The sequence below is a fragment of the Sinohyriopsis cumingii genome, chromosome 1 (assembly GCF_028554795.1).
Source record: "Sinohyriopsis cumingii isolate HCF-2022 chromosome 1, ASM2855479v2, whole genome shotgun sequence".
In the NCBI taxonomy this organism is placed as follows: domain Eukaryota; kingdom Metazoa; phylum Mollusca; class Bivalvia; order Unionida; family Unionidae; genus Sinohyriopsis; species Sinohyriopsis cumingii.
The window spans coordinates 25634639-25642682 of NC_142961.1; positions in this window are offsets into that span (position 1 = coordinate 25634639).

Consider the following 8044-nt stretch of genomic DNA (forward strand, 5'->3'; position numbering starts at 1 on the left):
ATACAATTCTATAACATGCCCTGTCCAGTAAGTTATATTATACAATTCTAATACATGCCCTGTCTAGTATATTTTAGTATACAATTCTATAGCATGCACTGTCCAGTACGGTATATTATACAGTTCTATAACATGCCCTGTCCAGCACGTTATATTGTACAATTCTATAACATCCCATGTCCAGTAAGTTATATTATACAATTATATAACATGCCATGTCCAGTACATTGTAGTATACAATTATATAGCATGCACTGTGCAGTACATTATATTACACAATTCTATAACATGCCCTGTCCAGGACGTTATATTGTACAATTCTAGAACATCCCATGTCCAGTAAGTTATATTATACAATTCTATAACATTCCCTGTCCAGTAAGTTATATTATACAATTATATAGCATGCCATGTCCAGTACATTGTAGTATACAATTATATAGCATGCACTGTGCAGCACATTATATTATACAATTCTATAACATGCCCTGTCCAGTAAGTTATATTATACAATTCTATAACATGCCCTGTCCAGTAAGTTATATTATACAATTCTAATACATGCCCTGTCTAGTATATTTTAGTATACAATTCTATAGCATGCACTGTCCAGTACATTGTAGTGTACAGTTCTATAACATGCCCTGTCTAGTACATTGTAGTATACAATTCAATAACATGCCCTGTCCAGTACATTGTAGTATACAGTTCTATAACATGCCCTGTCCAGTACATTGTAGTATACAGTTCTATAACATGCCCTGTCCAGTACATTGTAGTATACAATTCAATAACATGCCCTGTCCAGTACATTGTAGTATACAGTTCTTTAACATGCCCTGTCCAGTACATTGTAGTATACAATTCAATAACATGCCCTGTCCAGTACATTGTAGTATACAGTTCTATAACATGCCCTGTCCAGTACATTGTAGTATACAATTCAATAACATGCTCTGTCCAGTACATTGTAGTATACAGCTCTATAACATGCCCTGTCCAGTACATTGTAGTATACAATTCAATAACATTCACTGTCCAGTGCATTGTAGTATACAGTTCTATAACATGCCCTGTCCAGTACATTGTAGTATACAAGTCAATAACATGCTCTGTCCAGTACATTGTAGTATACAGTTCAATAACATGCCCTGTCCAGTACACTGTAGTATACAATTCAATAACATGCCCTGTCCAGTACATTGTAGTATACAATTCAATAACATGCCCTGTCCAGTACATTGTAGTATACAATTCAATAACATGCCCTGTCCAGTACATTGTAGTATACAATTCAATAACATGTCCTGTCCAGTACATTGTAGTATACAATTCAATAACATGCCCTGTCCAGTACACTGTAATATACAGTTCTATAACATGCCCTGTCCAGTACACTGTAGTATACAATTCAATAACATGCCTCTTCCATTACATGGTTGTATATATGCTATCCCTCTCCTTCCTTTTTCTCGTCTTGAAAGATTGCAATTGTGTGTGTGTGTGTGTGTGTGTGTGTGTGTTAAGGGCATGTTTCGCTTGAGAGAAACAATTCTACAGTACGTCTTTACAAGGTACATTCGTTTTGTGCATGACTTGTACCAGTTTTGGTTGAATTAAAATTTATATGAAAATTAATTTCAGACACGATATTACGCTGCGTAGTAATTGGCTGTATCAACCATTTGCTTTCACATCTCGCATATACATTTATAAACCCACCCTCATGCATTGACAACAGTTGACATTTCAAAATTAAGGTTCTGGTTCCACCTAAGTTATTACTTTGGCATTATAAAGCGGCGTTCTGGACCCTTTAGTTGCAGTCATACCTCCATCTGTGCGATCAGACGACGGAAACTTCGTCTAATACGCAAAGTTTTTTGTACAAGTCTAACACAAAATAATTTTAGACTGCATCAGGTGGGAAGGAGAAAGTACTTTGAAAATATGTGCAAGTCTGTTTTTGATTGATAACTTTTGAACTCTCTTTTGTCTTATCAACATAAAAAGTTCAGAAACAAAACTGTATTATATAGGACAAATCGAGGATTCGAGTTCAGGCACTTGTATTCGATACTTTTGAATATAGAGAGGTCGTAAATACTTTAAAGTAATTCAAGTAAACCAAAAATCTATCGATGAAAAGATTTCCAGTTGACCTAAATCAATGGCATGATTCTAGAGACAGAACTAAATTGTCATTGAGAATGTCATAAAAAGATTGGCACGCACAAATGACATGTAGATCCACCGAGAAATAGGACAAAAACAAAAATAATTTCTGGTGTTCAAATTCTTGCGAAACATTATATTCAATTTCAGATAGTTCATTGTGTAAAAGTGAGATTCGATATCCAAGCTTCATTAAGGTGGGTCGCACTACTGACCGAAATATGATCGTTGAATTTGGAAGGTACCTAGTGCTTCTTTGATACGCAGTTTGTAGTCAGTTTAGAAGAAAAAAAAACTAGGCAGTTTGGGGTGAATTTTTATGACAATTCTATTTATAGTTTTAAGATCAGAAAGATTTCACATGTGCAAAGGGAGTATTTATGCTGGGTTTTACGGAAGCATCCGATGCTAAAATATGGGCAGATATTCACGTGATCTAAAATAGTCAGGTACAGCATATATTGTCTTGATTTTCTGAAAAACAATGCCACTTGCGGTGTATACTTCACCAAACAGGGAAAAAGAAAGGTAATTTTTTATGAAATAATGAGTCATGCAGATGCACTTAAAAAAAACATGTTTTATTTTTGTATTATTAACCTCGTACAATGATGGGTGAAAAGCATAACACTTGAGTCCTTTAGAATTTCTTGACAGGTATGTGGGAAAAATGATTAAGCAAGATGTCAGTGATGTGTAAATACTTGATAATTTACAGACAAATACACACAAATATAATTATTGTTTCAACACATATCCCCCAACTACATTTTTCAAAACCCAAAAGTTCTATCGTTTTGCTTAGAACAGAATACTTTGAACTTATGCGTCATTTATCACTAGGGACATCCAAATTATAGCATTATAGGCCAAAATAACTTTTAACTATTTGAATATAAAATACTGTGAAAACTCCTTAATGAATATTATGTTTATCAATATCAAACTTATAAAATACCGATCATTGGTTAAATGTCAACACTTCTTCCATTAAATGTCAGAAGGCACGACATTTATTCCTTTAGATCATGAACAATTAACAATTCAATCAACAGCAATACAAATGTGGGCACATTATTTTGAAACGTTGCGTAATGGAAAATTAAAATCACATAGCGCTGAAACACGCCATTTCTTAAATATGCCATACAAAGATCTATCCGCCGTCGATTCTACACTGCATTCATCTTGTAAATCTCTTGACTCCATTGAAAATAAACTTGAAATCGACCTCAACAATAGATCAGTTTGGTGTCAACAAAACATAATGCATATTAATGTCTATAAAACGAAATGTAAAACAATCGAAACAAGGCAGCGTCTATTTACTAACATGGATTTACTTCAAACTCAAATGGCTTAGACTTGTCTAGTGTTAAAAACATCTTTGTATCTATACTGATCAATATCTCAGCTGGAATACACATACCGATCAGAATGGTAGTCAAAAGAATAACTCTCTTAAATTACTGTCAAGTTTCTACTTGAACTTTAATTTTCGGGATATATACTACCACTGCTAGACTACAGTTGTTACATATGTGGAAACAAAACCAATTATAATCTTTCCAGAATTGACAAATTCAAGAAAGGGTCTAACGAATAATTCTGAAATTTCCTATTACGACTCCCTTGAATCTTTTGTTTTCACGTCTACAGTTCCTACAAATGCCAAAAAGTATTAATTATTTTAAAGGAATCATGACATGTAAGTCTTTAAACGATCTTTCTCCAGATTAAATCTCTAACCTAACTGAACTAAGATCATCCAATATTTAGCTTAATCTCCGATCAACAACTAACATCTGATTCCGCGGTCAAAAAACAACCTTTTCAAAAGCTCATCTTTTACTGTATCAGCACCTACCTTTTGAAATTCCATGCCCCCTAGGATATGAAGTTCAAATTCCCTTGCTTCCTTTAAAACCTCATCAAAGAAATTATTTCTTGACCAGCTCGATTGATATATTTCATCAATGAATTTAAAAATAGTATATGCATGTTTTATTCGATGAATGTATACTTGACTTCTGACATGCTGAAATGTCTATATAATGTGTATAGTTGTTGTTGTTGTAGGGTTTAACGCCATTTTTCAGCACAAGATAGGCTATACATGGCGGCCAGTATAACTGGTGGAGGAAGAACACTGGAATACCCAGGAAAGAACCACCGACCAACGAGAAGCTACTGGCAGGCTTTCCCACGTACCCACGCTAGCCGAGCCTTGGACTCGAACCCACGCAGACAGAGGTGAGATGGCAGTGATCCGTAACGGTGAGCGCTTTAGACCACTCGGCCACTCGGGGCCCCTACATGTGTATAGTATATCGTTCATATATATATATATATATATATATATATATATATATATATATATATATATATATATATATATATATATATATATATATATATATATATATATATATATATATATATATATATGTGTGTGTGTGTGTGTGTGTGTGTGTGTCTGTGTGTTGACCATAATACTAATACATATCACTTCATTATAAATCTGTGTAAGTAAAATTATTTTTAACATAACCTGCTACAAAAATTGAGGACAACATAAGCAAGTGTGTCTTTCATGACCACCCGTGTAATCCTCGTTAAATAAAGATTATTATTATTATTATTATTATTATTATTTCGTATAAACACGTAGAAGTAATCATATTGAACGCATATTATATTATCTTATGTGAGACCCAATAAAGTTGTTGTCATCAAACATTTGTCAAATCTACCTGGTTAAAAGGTATTGAAAGACAAAATTTATATTTATTATACCCTGGTGTGCACCTTAGGTCTTTGAAAATGACTATAATATCATACAATATAATATCTCTCTCTCTCTCTCTCTCTCTCTCTCTCTCTCTCCGAAAACGTCTACAATATCGTCCAATATCATCTCTCTCTCCATAAATGTCTACAATATCATACAATATAATCTCTCTCTCTCTCTCTCTCTGAAACTGCGAGAACAGCAATAAATCTGGATTTGTTTTAGAATGAAACATTCCGGTAGTTAGTCCAGTTTAAATGGAATAAAAATATTCCGGTAGTTAGTCCAGTTTATATCGAATGAAAACATTCCGACAGTTTGTACAGTTTTTAATGAAATGAAAACATTCCGGCAGACAGGCCATTTTATATAAAGAATGAAAACATTTCGGTAGTTAGCCCATTTAAATCGAATGAAACCATTCAGGTAGTTTGTACAGTTTTTAATGAAATGAAAACATTCCGGTAGCTAGTCCAATTTAAATGGAATAAAAACATTCCTCGAGTTAGTCCAGTTTAAATGAAATCAAAATATTCCGGTAGTATGTACAGTTTTAATGGAATAAAACCATTCCGGTAGTTAGCCCAGCTTAAACGGAAAAAAAAAAAACATTCCTGTAGTTAGTCCAATTTAAACGGAAGATAGTTCAGTTTTAATGGAATGAAAACATTTCGATAGTTAGTCCAGTTTAAATCGAATGAAAACATTCCGGTAGTTTGTAGTTTTTAATGAAATGAAAACATTCCGGTAGACGGACCATTTTAAATGGTATGGAAACATTTCTTTAGTTAGTCCAGTTGAAATGGAAAGAAAACATTCCTGAAGTTAGCCCTGTTTAATTAGCATGAAAACATTCCGGTAGTTAGTCCAGTTGAAATGGAAAGAAAACATTCCTAAGTTAGCCCTGTTTAATTAGCATGAAAACATTCCGGTAGTTAGTCCAGTTGAAATGGAAAGAAAACATTCCTAAGTTAGCCCTGTTTAATTAGCATGAAAACATTCCGGTAGTTAGTCCAGTTGAAATGGAAAGAAAACATTCCTAAGTTAGCCCTGTTTAATTAGCATGAAAACATTCCGGGTAGTTAGTCCAGTTTAAATGGAATTTTCAGTTTCATTTTTCAGTTTGATTTAATATTTTGTTTTGGAATGAAAACGTTCCGGCACTTACTCCAACATGAAATAAGAAATGAAAATTCTGTGTATATCAGTATGCGTGCAGATGCTACTAACATATGGAAAACAGATCTGACATGCAAGAAGAACTTTACAACAGGAACAATGTTAAATTTTATTATGTATGAATTTTTAAATCGCATTTATATGGAAAATTAACCCACGGAGAGGCAGACAAAGTATTCAATAAAGAGCCGAAACAAATGGAAATTCAGAACTGAGGTTTGGAGCAAAAACGATTTTAACAGAAGAGTATCAACAGAGAAATACAATATCGATTGCTGGTTTCGAGATGGCCGTCAAGGGAAGGATTTAGACTTACTGAAATGTTGTTTTGTTTGGTTTGTTTTTTCAAAATGATTTTGTCAGTGACATATTGAGCGATTAGGAGTGGTCCCAAAAACTTAATTATGAGACCGGTACTTATTAATTTGTATAAAATGAAAACAATAGTGAATTTGTACGTTGTACGATTTCCCATGCAGACTGGTAAAATATAAATGTGAATTCTATCAGCCAAGTTCTCGTAGTCGCTGCATGCGCTAATTAGACAGGATCATCTGTATGTTATCAAAGCTCTATTCTTCTATTGGCTGCTTCCATAAACCTGATGCATGTATTATCTGTCTTTTTATGTATGTATGTATGTATGTATGTATGGATGTATGTGTGTGTGTGTGTGTGTATGCATGCATGCATATATGTATGTATGTATGCATGCATTATGTAATTGGTATACATATATGAATGTATGTACCAGCAGACATTCCATTCTCTGTAATATATATATATATATATATATATATATATATATAAACAACAGGTGACTTTTGCAGTAGAAGTTTACTTTACAAACCAGCATGCCTCATTTAAAATGGAAACACAAGGCGGTAGCGTGAGAAAATTTCCTTGTCTTCCTCATTAATTTCGTTATAATGTTATTGTATAAATGAACAGTATAACCTGCAATGTTGCACTCTTTTTCCATGCCATAACTGGTTTGTCCACTCAGCTGCATAGCGACGATAAGGATCCACAATAATTTGTGTGAATTGAAAACATGAATTTCAAAGTTTTAGGAATAACTATGATTCAACTATTACGTTTATGTATTTTTAAGATAACCGGTTTACAAAAATGGTTTGCTCGTTCATCATGGCTATAAGTCCTGTGGAAACAAAACACTTGTACTAAAAATCAGTTGGATTTGGTTTTGGTTTGGATGTCGGTCATTATGAGACAGATAGCATGAGAAACGGGTATTATGAAGCAGAGACAGATCAAGCGAATATTTAACTGTAAAACAGGTTTAACTTCAATACGCGATTGAATTGTGTTTGGAACTGTTCATCTGAGATATGTGAATGCTTTCATTGTATGCCGGGATGCCAGCAAAGCCCACAATGTCATAAGATTAAACAAAGTTCAATTTACCAAAAATAAGCAGTTATTTTCGGATTCGGACTCTTGCTAGACTGAATGAAAACCTGTTTAACAAGATCATTAATTTTTAATGATCTTATGTAGCAAACACAAAGGCATAATCGAAAATACTGAGGTATACACTACTTACCAAAGAAACAACGATTGTTTTTTTTTTCTTTTTAAAGAAGACGAGAGATTTGATAATATCTTGTGAAAATAGGTGTTGACTTAATTAACGGCAGTTTATTGGCAGCGGCTGCCTTTACCCCTACGTTTAATATAGCTTGCATTACATCACTACAGCAAGCATGTTCATTTTACACTCAGAACATAAAAGAGAACGACTTAACAACGCAATCGTGTTTGCAGGTCTGTCGTATTCATACACAGCACAGATGCTTATATATGTGTAAGTTGGTCCGGTCATTTATAGTGACGTACGTTCACCTGACCAGTAAAACATGGCCCTAGCAATCCTAA